Source organism: Dromiciops gliroides, chromosome 3 (assembly GCF_019393635.1).
Source record: "Dromiciops gliroides isolate mDroGli1 chromosome 3, mDroGli1.pri, whole genome shotgun sequence".
NCBI lineage: Eukaryota > Metazoa > Chordata > Mammalia > Microbiotheria > Microbiotheriidae > Dromiciops > Dromiciops gliroides.
The window spans coordinates 17,601,017-17,615,294 of NC_057863.1; the positions used below are offsets into that span (position 1 = coordinate 17,601,017).

General features: G+C 41.3%; 1 protein-coding gene across 1 annotated transcript in view; it reads left to right on the forward strand.

The window, feature by feature from the left end:
- Positions 1-14,278, forward strand: part of LEKR1 (leucine, glutamate and lysine rich 1) — a 162,138-nt gene that overhangs the window by 44,656 nt on the left and 103,204 nt on the right. The gene's annotated exons all lie outside the window — the stretch shown is intronic.

Below are 14,278 nucleotides of genomic sequence, written 5' to 3' on the forward strand. Positions count from 1 at the left end.
TAGCTGATGCAGTGGATAGAGCACTAGCACTGTCCCTGGAGTCGGGAGGACCTGAGTTCAAATCTGGCCTCAGACACTTACTTAGCTGTGTGACTTTGAGCAAGTTTCTCAATGCTGATTGCCTCTAAAAAAAGAAAGAAAAAGAAAGGGAAAGAAGGAAAGCAGGAAGGAAGGAAGGAAAGAAGAAAAAAATTTAAATACTGTTTCAAATATCTTGTTTACATTAACCTTGAAAAAATAGTCAAAGATAAGCTCCATGTTCCAGTTATCACAAATCCCCAATTAGTGGAGTCTAAATTAATCAACTTTTAGTATATTGCTGAGTATTATAAATTTTCACAGCTAAATGTCAATTTTCTTTATCATTATAACTGATCACAATGAAGCCAGTGTAATCTGTCCAACCCACCCATCAAAAGAGGTGATCTTGGGGGCAGCTAGGTGGCACAGTGGATAAAGCACCAGCTCTGGATTCAGGAGGACCTGAGTTCAAATTAGGCCTCAGACACTTGACACTGACTAGCTGTGTGACCCTGGAAAAGTCACTTAACCCTCATTGCCCCACAAAAATAAAATTAAATTTAAAAAGAGGTAATCTTCAGACCTAGATATTTATCCATTAACTATTAGATGAGACTACTGTTTGTCTCTTCAGATGCACTAGAAACACTCAATAGAGTACTTAGAAAAAGATTATTCACCAAAAAAAGAGAAAAGGTAATCTATTTTCAGTTTACATAATGAGATTTTCATTTGATAATGGCATTATCAGCAGGATTGAACTCACTGAAGTGCAGATATTTGATTTGAGCTAGAAAGTTGGCAGCTGACCAAATATGAAATGTGTTATCATTTTGCATTGATAATATGTGACTTACACTTTATGTAAATTGAATTAAAAATTGTCAGGTAAGAAACATTTATTTAATGTAGTGTATGGAACATAAGCTAATTTGGACATGGGTTTTAAGGATTTTAAAATTACTGTCTCATAATACTTTTTAATAGTTCCCTTGAATTATAATATTTGCAAGGTATCCCAAAATTCTTAGTGCTATTTTAAGCTTTTAAGTTACCAAAAAAAAAAAAAAAACCAAAACTGCACTAAGACTTTTGGGACTCATTTTATCTGAACATACAGGTTGGGTCTTGTCAGGAGTGGTTCTTTTTAAATTTTTATATTTAAAAGGTCTATATATTATTGAAGTAAAAATAAAATTATATCAAGGAAGTTATCAGGAAGTTATAATAAGACATACATTTTTTCCTCAATGTATATTGCCAGATTGGGAAGCTAGGTGGCCCAGTAGATAGAATGCCAGGGCCTGGAGTCAGTAAGACTCATTTTCCTGCATTCAAATCTGGCCTCAGACACTTACTAGCTGTGTGACCCTGGGCAACTCACTTCACCTTGTTTGTGTCAATTTCCTCATCTGTAAAATGAACTAGAGAAGGCAGTGGCAAATCAGCCCAGTATCTTTGCCAAGAAAACTCCAAATGGAGTCACAAAGAGTTGGACATGGCTGAAATGACTGAACAACAATATTGCTGGATGTTTTGAAATAAAATCAGTAAAAACTTTTTAAACATAATTACTTCCTCAGCCTTCCCCCCACCCCACCCCCACAATCACAGAATTTCAGCATGGCAAAGAACACTATGGGCTATCTATTCTATCCCATACTTGACAAAGAGGCCCCACAACGATAAACTAAACAATTGTTTATTCAGCCTTTGCACAAAGTGTGGGGAGAGGAGAGGGGAACAAGCATAGGTTAAGTGCCTGCTGTGTGCCAAATACTGGGCATCTCATTTGATCTTTTGCTCAAAGACACCCCTTGATGGGGAAACTCACTACCTCCTGAAGTAGCCACTTCCACTGTCCAACAGTTGCAGTTGTTAGAAAGTTTGTTCTTTATATCAAGCATGAGTTTATATCTTGGTTCCTTTTTCAGCCTGGGGTGTGTGTGGGGGGGGGGGGGACACATAGAATAAGTCTAATCCTTGTCCCATTTGACAGCTCTTTGAATACTTGAGGATAGTTCACTCCCCTGATTTGCATCTTCTTCAGTTCCTTCAACTGATCCTTGGTGTTGAGGAAGATTAGCGGCTCTGGTGTAAGGGCTGTTTGTCCACCTGCCACCCAACTCCCTACTGTGGCTCCAAGAAGCTGTGGCATGCACAGCAGCCACAGCCTGGGAAAACCACCTTGGCAGGCTGAGGGTAACTCTGTGAGTTAGGGGGATGGCTCCCCCAAGCATGTGAAGACATCTCCTTGCAGAATGGGTGCCATGGGGGCAGCTGAAGCCATTGCTGTTGGTCCCTAAGAGCTTGGTCAGACATCGGAGACACCAAGGTCATTCTCTGCATCCTGGGGCATCACCACTTGTCCTGACTTTTGCCTTGTCACTGGACTTTGATGACTCTGGAAAAGAGGGAGGCCGATGACTGTGCAGCTCTGCCTCACTTAAATCCAATTCATGTATAAGTCATGACACCACCTGGGATGTCATTGGTCATCTCTGAAAACAAAGAATGAACCATGTGGCCTGTCCTCAAGGTCCTTCACTCTCCTAGTTGCCATCTTCTGGAGGTTCTCAAATTAATGTATCTTATCAATTGTGTCTCCTGTACCTGACGACAGTTATGCAGATGTGGTCTAATGAGGAGAGTGTGGTGGACTGTCCCTGCCTTGTTCCTGGAAACAATGCCAAGACGCAAGTTGGCCTTAGCATTTTTTGGCCGCCACATCACATGGAGCCTGCAGTCTATAATACCTCGTATCCTTTTGAGACAGGCTACTGTCCAGCCGTCCTCCATATCATTACTGGGCAGTTCATTTTTAAGTCCAAGAATGACTTGCTATTCCTTCTTATTGAATTTTATCTCATTAGCCTCAGCCCAGTGTTCTAGCCTGTCAAGATGGTTTTAGATCTTGATTTTGTCATCCATTTTATTAGCTCTTACTCCCATCTTTGTGCCTTATGCCAATTTGATAAGCGTGCCATCTGTGCCTTATCCAAATACTTGATAAGAAGGTTAAGCCACACAGGACCCTTCAGGATACTTCATTCTCAGAGGCCTTGTCCCAAGTTGACATCAAACCATGAATGAATGAGTCTCCTTCCTGAGTCCAATCATTCATTTAATTCTGACTTCAAAGAATTGTACCATCTCCTAACACGTATTTTCCACAAGAATAGCATGTGATTTCTTTCTTTCTTTCTTTCTTTATTCCTTACTTTCTTTCTTTCTTCCTTCCTTCCTTCCTTTCTTTCTTTCTTCCTTCCTTCCTTCCTTTCTTTCTTTCTTTCTTTCTTTCTTTCTTTCTTTCTTTCTTTCTTTCTTTCTTTCTTTCTTTCTTTCTTTCTTTCTTCCTTCCTTCCTTCCTTCCTTCCTTCCTTCCTTCCTTCCTTTCTTTCTTTCTTCCTTCCTTCCTTTCTTCCTTTCTTCCTTTCTTTCTTCCTTCCTTTCTTTCTTCCTTACTTTCTTTATTCCTTCCTTCCTTCCTTCCTTCCTTCCTTCCTTCCTTCCTTCCTTCCTTCCTTTCTTTCTTTCTTTCTTTCTTTCTTTCTTTCTTTCTTTCTTTCTTTCTTTCTTCCTTCCTTCCTTCCTTCCTTCCTTCCTTCCTTCCTTCCTTCCTTCCTTCCTTCCTTTCTTTCTTTCTTTCTTTCTTTCTTTCTTTCTTTCTTTCTTTCTTTCTTTCTTTCTTTCTTTCTTGCGGGGCTATGGGGGTTAAGTGACTTGCCCAGGGTCACACAGCTAGTAAGTGTCAAGTGTCTGAGGCTGGATTTGAACTCAGGTACTGCTCAATCCAGGGCTGGTGCTTTATCCATTGCACCACCTAGCTACCCCATGATTTCTTTTTGAGGTTAACTGTATCTATACCATTTCCTTGATGTGCCAGTTTAGGAATTGGGCCAAATAAGAAAATCAGGTCAATCTGACATAAAGTTCTTTGTGGCCCCAACTCCCTTTTCTAGATGTTCACCAACTATCTCATGAATCATGTATTCTAGGATTCTGCCAGGAATTAGAGTCAAGGTTATTTTGGGCCTACAGATTCTCTTCCCTATTTTGAAAATCCGAATGTTTGTCCACCATTCCTTGAGTTACTCTCCCATTCTCTACGTTTTTTCAAATTATCATTGGACCAAGCAATCACATCTGCCAGTTCTTTCAGTACCTGAGTTGGCAAGTCAAGTTCACAAATATTTATTAAATGCCTACTATGTGCCAGGCACTGGGCTAAACTCTGGAGACACAGAAAAGGCAAGCTTCAAGGAGCTCACAGTCTAATAGAGGAAACAACATAGAGACAACTCTGTACAAATGAGATATATGCAGGATAAATGAGAGGCCATCTGAGGGAGAGCACTAGCATTGAAAGGGATAGTGAAGGTCCTCTTGCAAAAGGGGGAGTTAGAGTTGGCATTTGAGGAAAGCCAGTGAATCCAGGAGGCAGAGATAAGGAGGGAGAGCGTTCTAGGTGTAGGAGGCAGTCAGGGAAAAGGGATCATCAGGAGATGGATTTTTGCGTGTGAGGAACAGCAAGGAACCGTGAGGGGACCAACATTGCTGGATTGGAGAGTACCTGGAGAGGAGTAAACTAAGATTGGAAAGATAGGAAGAGACTAGGTTGTGAAGGGCTTTAAAAGCCAAACTGGAGTTTCTATTTGATCCTGGAGGTAAAAGAAGTTGTTGGGTAGGGAGTTGGTAGGGTCAGATTCGTTCTTCAGGAAGATCAATGTAGTATCTGAGTAGAGGAAAGATTGGGTTAAGGAGAGACTTGAGGCAGGAAGATTGACCTGGCTATTGCAGCATGCTGAGGATGAAATAATAAGGGCCCAGACCAGGGTGGTAGCAACATCAGAGAAGAGAAAGTGGCGTATATGAAATAAGAACCAACTGGATTTGACACTAGGTTGGATCTGTGGGATGAGGGGAAAGGAGGAGTTGAGGATGACACCTAGGTTTTGAGCTTGGGTGATTGGGAAGAATTCAGTGCCTTTGTTATTAAGAGGGAATTTAGGAAGAGGGGAAATTTTTAGGGAAAGATAATGAGTTCATTTGGGGACATGTTGAGCTTAAGACATCTGCGGGATCTAGGTCAAGAGAGAGGTTATGGTTGGATAAATTAATCTGAGAATCATTTTCATGGAGATTTAATTTAATCCATGGGTGCCCATGAAATCACCAAGCTGAATAGTATAATGGGAGAAGAGGCCAAGGACAGAGGAGGCTTTGCCATGGTTAGCAGGCATGACCTACGTGAATATCTAGCAAAGGAGACTGAGAGAGGGAATGTACAGGTAGGAGGAATAATGAGAGACCAGTGGCATGAACACAGAGAGAAAAGAGCATTGAGGAGAAGAGGATGATAATAAAGCCAGAGGCTGCAGAGAGGTCAAGAAGGACGTGAGCTGAGGAAATGCCAATTCATCTGGTGATTCAGAGACCATTGGGAACTTTGCCAAGAGCAGTTTTGCTGAATGATGATGCCAGAAGCCAGACTACAGTGTTTAGGAGAGAGTGAGAAGAGAGGAGACATATTAAAGGGAAGAGACCATTAAAGGGAGGACACATAGGATGGGATAGATAGATCGAGGGAAGGCTTTTTGTAAAGGATGAGGATACATGGTTGTATTTGTAGGCAGCAAGGAAGCAGCCAGTAGATAGAGAGAGAGTGAGTATTAGGAGTTAGTAGGGATGGTAGAGGGGGTACTCTGCTAGAGAAGATGGAATGGAATGACATCAAAGATGTATGGAGAGGGGTTAGCCTCAGCAAGGAGAAAGGCCATCTTTTCATATGAGATGGGGTGAAGGAGGAATTAGCCAAGGAAGACATTTGAGTGTTGGGAGTTGAGAAGGGAAGAAGAGGGGCTCTCGACGAATGGCCACAAATGTTTAAGGGAAAGATGGTGCACTGATTTCAGCTGAGGGGAGGGGAGGCAGAGGGTGTGACTTGGGAAGCTTGAGAAGGGGATGCAAATGTTTGGAAAAGCCAAGGTCAGTGGGGTAGTGGATTTATTAGGAAGGCTGAAAAAGATTGTTTTGCTTCAGTAAGGTCCCTGTTGGGATTCTGTAGCAAATTTGTAGTGGGTCTAGTCAGCTCGTGTTTTTTCTAGACTAGGTCCAGTAGCATGTGAACAGGAAGGGTAAAGGCAGGGGATGGTGGGAGTCATCCAAGGTTGGGGATTGGCAAGACATCGTTGGTGATAAAGGGTGAGAGATTGAAGATAGTGATGGAGACAGGAAATAGAGGCGAGAGTAGCCAGTGCAGGGATGATGGCATGGGAGACAATGAAACAAGATCTGTAAAGCATAGCACAGCATCACATAATGACAGTATCCAGCAGGCATTTCAGTAAATGCTTATTCCCTCCCTCCTGCCCCCACAAAAGAACTAAAGGGTGAAGGGACTGGAGGTCTTAGTGAGAAGGAAGAACAGAGTTGCCAGGCAGAGGGGGCTGATGAAATAATAAAAGATTATGATCAGATGAAGGCATTTCAGAGTTCATGATCACAGAAGTAGGACACCTTGACACAGGGTATGGCCATCTCTGTGGAGCTTGGGAGAGAAAGAAGAGTAGGCCATGGAAAATGAGGAGATTAAGGAACTGGGAAGTTAGGGCATTTGGAGGAGTGTTGGTAATATAAAAGTCCCCAGGCATGGGAGCAAGAGTTGGGGAGAAGAGACATTGTTGACCAGGCACTGAACTCATTGATGAAGGAAGGAGAGAGGCCTCGAGGTTGGTGGGTAATGATCACCAGAATCTTGACTGGGTGATAAATAGGGATTGAGTGACCATCCAAGAAGGGAGGATACTCTATCTCCTCTCCCATGGTCAGGGATGTATCATCAGGAAGGAGCCAAGTCTCAGTAAGTGCAAGAGGATGTAAAGAGTGAGAGAGTGAAGGTTTAAGATGAAAGCAAGCTTGTTAACTGTAGAGCAGGCATTCTAGAGTGAAGAGTAGAAGGAAGGAAGGTGGGTAGGTCTGAGTGGGGCATTGAAGGGGCGGAAATAGAAGCTGGGGAATAGGGTTTGGAAAATGACAGCTGAGGGGTTCAGAATCACTAGGATGTGTTGGGAACATGCTTACTTTGAATTCTGGGAGGATATCTCTTTTGATATCAATTGACTTATCTTGTGTGTCAAGTCCCTTTTTCCCCCCATCCTTTTTTTTGTTGTTGTTGTTCTATCCTTTGTGGCTCCAAATACATTCTCCTTGGAAGAAAAACAGAAGTAAGAATGGAGCAATTCTGCCTTCTCTCTTCTGTAAGTTGTCACATGCCCCCCCACCCCAAACTTTGTCCCATCCCTTCTCTGAATTTCCTCTGCTCCCTAAAATACCCAACCAACAAGAAATCTCTTTTGGCCATCCTTAACCGTTCTTGCCAGGTTTAGCTCTTTTTGGCCTTTAATGCTCAGCATCCCCCATTTTCTGTAAATGTCTTTAACTACCTTAACTAGTTGTCAAGTTCTCTGTGAATCCATTGTGGTCAGAGTGCATCACCTGCCCTTTGGACGACCCTTTTCCCTCCTCTTTGGAACTGTTTCCCTTTATGTGTTCAGAATTTCATTCTTGAGAGTTTCTTATCCTTCCAGCTCTGGTTTCTTATATAGAATTTTTCTCAATGGGATCTTACCTATCCTTCCTTGGCACCTTTTGACATCTGCCCTCCCCAAACCTAAGGGGTACATCAGACTCTGTATGACTGGTTTCCCTTTCCTCTCTCAATAACCCTAAAGAGCTGTGGTCACATCCTCCTGTGGTTCCCATCATTTACACTACAGCAGCCAGTTCCTCCTCATTAGTGAGAATAAGATGCAGATGAGAATCTCCCCTTGTTGGTTCTTCAATCTTTTAAATGATAAAATTATTATTAAAGTGAGTAAGTGTTTGTGTATGTATACATGTGTGTGAGAGAAAGCCATAGAGAGACAGAAACAGAGACAGAAATACAGAGACAGAGAGAGCAACTTACAGAAACAGAGACAGGGAATGTTTCAGCAGAGATCTGCTTAGTTGAAATTCCTTTTTATGTTCTCTGCCAGGTTTTCTACATATTGCTTGAACTCCTCATCTATTTCTTCTTTCTGCCTAGGTGGTCCATATTATATTCCAATGACAAAATCACTTCTATTTTCCCTTTGTTAATTTCTGGGCTTCTCCCTGCACATTCCTGTATTTCTTCACATGACCACATCTTCCTAATACACAGCTATCCCTAGCTTCCCCTTTTACCTGTCTTTTTTTTTCTTTTGAAGAAGGAATGCCCATTTGGGACCATATCTGAGCATCATCCGTGATATCAACAGAGATTTCCTTAATTTAGTAGATGCTTTTCATAACTGAGGAATTGTATTAATAAGAAAAAACAGTTTTATATACCAACTTTAAAATAGTAATCTTTCGGGGCAGCTAGGTGGCTCAGTGGATAGAGCACTAGCCCTGGATTCAGGAAGACCTGAGTTCACATCTGGCCTCAGACACTTGACACTTACTAGCTGTGTGACCCTGGGCAAGTCACTTAATCCCAATTGCCTCACCCCCCCAAAAAAAATTTTTTTTTAAATAGTAATCTTTGAGATCCAACCAAAAAACCTCTTCCGTCTATTCAATTATTCACGTCATTCAGAATGCAAACGCAAATAAACCAAACAGTAGAATTATTGAATTATCAAATGAAATCATGCTAATAAAGCACTTAGCATAGTTCCTGGCAAACAGTAGGTACTTAAGAAATGTTAGTTTCCTTCTCTTTCCATGTCCCTATTGGTATTTCTGTACCTACCATTTCCATCCGTTTCTCAATCCCCAGCCCACTAATTCAAGCTCTTCATTGATGACCCTCTGGGATCCACGCTATAAGTGAAATGGCCCATTGGTTGTCCTCTGTCCTAGCTTCATCAACCACTTGGGGTAGTTTGTCACTACTGACTTCCTGTGGAGTTCTCTACTTGTTACATAAAAATTCTCCACATTTCTTTCCTTCTCATCCTGGGTGACCTTCTTCAAGCTCTTGCTCTTTGTTCTGTCAAAGTAGAACTAACAGTGGTTAGGGAGTTATTTAGCAAATAAGGTTTATGTTTTCTATTTTAAAGACAGGAGCTTTTTCAGGTTTTGAAAAGCAAATTTATAAGCAAAAAGAATCCCTGATCTAATTGTAAGATTGAAAAGAAAGACTACAAATGGTACAGAGTTAGGAATGTGTAACTATACAGTTGAAACCTAAACAGATTTAGGGCAAAAAGTTTTGAAGGCCATCCAGCTTAAATTGCACAATCCTAATATTCTGTCATGAGATGTCCACATTGAGAACATCTACCTAGATGATCTGAAGATTGTAGAGGTTGTCAATACTCTCCTTAAAAAACACTTTTTTTAAAGGATCCCCTCCTCTAAAATTATATCATCTCTTTTGAAAGTTATCATATTTGATTTTAGATTGTGAGCTGTACCTTAGTTTATTAAAAAGAGAAATAAACTGAGATCGTTACAAAATTTTCAATATGTTTGTATATTGAAATATACCTGTAACTTGTCAGATTAGCAATACAAGGATTCTTACACTGGGCAGGGGTTTGGGGGAAATTTATGTTCCAGCTTACTGGCAACTCCAAGATTCTCTGAGTTTGTGACATTTAGGCTTTTATGTTTTATCTTAAAATTTATTTGATATTTGATTTTTTTGATGTGGTTAAATTTTGGTCACTTTGGGGGTTTTGTTTCTTTTTCTATAGTTGTTTCCAAGAATATCTTTAAAGTTTAGAGAAACTTATTTTAGATACAGTTAAGTCTATGCAAATCCTCACTATCTGTTAGAAGTTTCAGAAGAGAACTTGGAAAAGAAAACACAAAACTTCCCTTCTTTCTGAAAAGTTTGAGGTCAGACTTGAGGTGCATTGTTGAGGTTTTGTGGAGACTGTGGAAGACTTTAAATCTCAGACTGAGAGTTTATATTTGATCCTAGAGATAATAAGGAACTGCTGGAAATGTTTAGCAATGAAGTGACATGGTTAGGCATGTGTTTTATGAATACGCAGTTATGTGGAAAATAAATTGGAGGGGAACAGATCAATTTGTCCAAAAATATTGATAGCAGCTCTTTTGTGGTGCCAAAGAATTGGGAATTGAGGGGATGCCCATCAATTGGGGAATTGCTAAACAAATTATGGGATATGATTGTGATGGAATACCATTATGCTGTAAAAAATGATGAGCAGGTGGATTTCAGAAAAACCTGAATGGAATGACTTATATGAACTGATACAAAGTGAAGCAAGTAGAACAAGGAGAACATTGTATAAAATAATAGCAATACTGTATGATGATCAACTGTGAATGACTAAATTATTCTCAGCAAAACAATGATCCAAGACAATTCCAACATACTCATGATGAAAAATGGTGTCCACCTCCAGAGAAAGAACTGTTGGAGTCTGAATACAGATTGAAACATACAATTTTTCCCTTTCTGTATTTTTTTGTTTTTTTTCCCTTTGGGTTTGTGTCTTCTTTCACAGTGTGACTAATGTGGTATTAAGTTCTTCCTTATTGAACATATATAATCTATATAAAATTGCTTACTGTCTCAGGGAGGAGGGAGGTGAGGGAAGAAGAGAGAAAATTTGGAACTTGAAAATTTTTTTAAATGAATATTAAAAATTGTCTTTACATGTAATGTGATGTTTAAAATCTAAATTGTGGTCGCCTTAAATTAGAAGCTTCAGCACCAGTCTTTGGGCATTAAACATTTATTAAAGCATGCAGGTGTTCACAAGGAGTTCAGAAAGTTAAGAAAAAGCCTATCTCACATAGAGTTCCAGCCTGGTTGGGTTCTTCCTCAAGTCCTCCTCCAGGAGCCTGCTTTAATCAGGAACTGAACAGCAAGATAACTGTGGAAGCTTTTTATAGTTCTGGAACAGAGGCGGTCCTTACACACTGCTTTAAGCTGATTGGTTGGCATCATCCAAATCCATTGGTTCTGAAGGTGTTCTCAAGGTGTGATTACAATCCAGTTAACTTGAAGTAGGCTAATCAGGAGTTAATCACTCTCACTTGATTCAATCCGTCTAGATTAATCTCCAGGTGGGTCTTTGAGTATCTGCTAAATCTCATTATTTCATCATAGTAACTAGGGGGAAATAAAATAGTATTTAAAAACCTTTAAGAAATAAAATGGATTGGAATGGGGAGAGACTGGAAACGTGTAGATAATTAAAGCACTCTTAGGGAAGTTGAGATGCCATGAGGATCTTAAGCAAAGTGATGAGTGTGAAAGTGCAGAGGGAACAAGCATGGAGTTAGATGCTGTCATTACTGCCATTTATACTTGAAGAAGCTGACTTGGACAGAGGTCAAGTGATTTGACCAGGTCACCCAGCTAGGAAGTATCTGGGTTTGGATTTGAACTCAGGTCTTCCTGACTCCAAGCCCAGTACTCTATCTAGTGTACTACCTACCTGCCATGGTTGAGAGAAGGAAAATGTATGTAAGATACTTTGTAGAAGCAGGATTGACAAGATTTGAAAACTAACCAAATATATGAGATGAGGGAGAGGGAAAATTTGAGGATGAATGAGGTTATGAAGCTGTTTGACTGGGAGGATGGTGGTGGCCTTAAGAGAAATCCAGAAGTATGTGTGTATGGGGGCGGGTTGTACGGAGAGACAGTGAGTTCTGTTTTTATCATATTGAGTTTAAGATCTCTAGACAAGATTCCTAAGTAGAAATATCAAATAGGTAAGACTAGAAATGAGGAGCAAGTAAAAGCTCAGATGGAAAAATCCAAGGGTGCTCTTCAGAGAGGTGATGCCCAGGCCAGAACCTGCACAGGCCCCTGGCCTCACCCTCTCTTCTCTTCTGAAAAGTTCTACTGGTATCAAGCAGTCCTCACTTCAGCAAACAATGACCATGTATTAATGACATTCATTGGGAAGTTCTTTTTATTGATCGTTTGTCTCTTAACAGGCAATTTCACTTTACTTGTTCTTGTTAGACGTACCACAGTTGGTTTTTCTTCCAGTTGTTAAATAATAATTCTTCTGTATTGGGTGAACCCAGGCTTGATCCCACTTCCAAGTGTGAAATTCCCTGTACCAGAGGTAAAAGTCTTCTTTTTGCTCCCCCCTCTTGCCACCGTCCTTAATGAAGTGCTAAATTCCCTTGAGGAAATGAAATTCTTTCTACTCTATGAATTCCTAGCGTTGTCCTGGGCTGCTCCACTGACCATGTACTATGGAGGAGGATTCAGTGGATAGTTTGTATCCATGGGCTACAGACACCTTTGGATATGGCTTTAAAGAAAGAGAATAGGGATATCAAGTCCCAGACAGAGAGAAGAGAGAAGGTACTCTGTCTCTGTCTCTGTCTGTCTCTCTCTCTCTCTCACACACACACATACACACACACACAGGATTACACACATACACGCACACATTTACACATGTGTGCCCTGGGTTTCTGATTAGCCCCTCCAGAAAACCATGTGATCTAAGGAGCCAGGTAGAGTCGGGGAGCGCCTTCGCCTTGCTGCGACCCAGGGTAGGCATTCCTGTTCCTGGACCAAGCAGCACCTGGAGCCAAGGATTCGATTGGCCTTTTTTTCAATCTTTCAGTGTTGTTCGATGTATCTGTGTGATCATGAGGTTTTTCCTTGACAGACACATTTCTTCAGGGCCTCCAGTGTTCCAGAATTTGCTGATATAAGCATTCACTTCTTTAGGTCCCATAACCCTGGACTGTCAAGGTTCTTTGGCCTCTGACACAGTCATGCTCATCAAAATGGGGAAGGTTCAAAAGGTGTTATCAGAACACAGCTGTCACTGACCTTAGGACAGAGTCATTGCTGCCAAACTGTTTGTTTTTTTCAGGCCAAGGCCTCAGAGATTTCAACAGCAGAGCCCATCAGAGATAGACATGACACAAAGAACAGACTTGGCAACTTGAGGGAAGCCTTTTAGGAACCCTGGGGCCCCATTTGCCCGCATGTTATAGATGCTTAGCTGCCCCTCAAGGGCAACCAACTGCAAGGTATTGTGCTGCCTTGAGAGGCAGAATGTGAAGGGATAAGAAAGTCATGGTTCTACTGTTGTCTCCACATATCAAACCTAGGATATTGTATTCCGTGTAAGCAAGATATTGATAAATAGGAGAGCTTCCATAGGACAGTGACCAGGACAGTGAAAGGCTTTAAATTTGTGGTAGATGAGGATTGTTGAGAGAACTGGGGTTGTTCAGCCTGGAGAAGAGAAGCCTCTGAAAGGGAATAGTTGTCTTCAAGTGTTCAAACAGCTGTCCTGTGCAAAGGAGCTTAGAGTGGTACCAGGGCTTGGTCAAAAAGAAGCAAATGGGGCAGCTAGATGGTGCAGTGGATAGAGGACCAGCCCTGGATTCAGGAGGGCCTGAGTTCAAGTCTGGCCTCAGACACTTGACGCTTACTAGCTGTGTGACCCTGGGCAAGTCACTTGACCCCCATTGCCTGCCAAAAAACCAAAACAAAGAACAAAAAAAGAAGCAAACGTGGGCTTGTTGTCAAGCAAAGCCCATGATGATGAGAGACAAAAGGGACACGTGTTTAAGATGAGACAAAAGGGACACATGTGTCTTTAAGAATATGCAAAGCAAACATTAGGTAGTTTGGGAGGGCACTGGTCAGGGGAGGATGGAGATGGCAGATCCAGGGATGCATCTGGAAGACAATAAAGGATTGAGGAGAGGAGATGGGCATGGAGGATGGGGAGCCATGCCCATGGCCAGCAAGGCTCACCTTCTACTTGGACCGTAGCCCAGCTTGTATTTAAGTCTTTAGCTCAGTGTAGACCTTGGCAGAGTTTGTGGTTTTCTGGAAGAGCTTTGGAGAACCTGAAGTCCTTGATAAAGCTTCCAAGTAGTACTTTCAATGCAATAAGCTGAACAATAAGCTGCAGATACGTTTATCTGTCTATGCCTGTGTTGTCCTTTGAAGGCTTTCCTCCTAACCTTATCCTTCTTCTGTTGCTCAGCATCCCATCAGGACTCCCCCTTTGGAATCGCCTTCTGCACTGTTCTATGTGCTCCACACCAGAAAAACCAGGCTTCACTATTTAGTTACACTCTTCATTTTTCAATTCATTTCAACAAACATTTGAGTTATTACTATGAATAAAGTACTGGCCTTTTCCCAGCTTAATCACTCATCAACAGAGGTAGTTCTGAATGATTTCTGAATCTTAAAACCAAAACCAAAACCATCCAACCCACCTGTAAAGAAGGAAGACTGCCTCCTGTT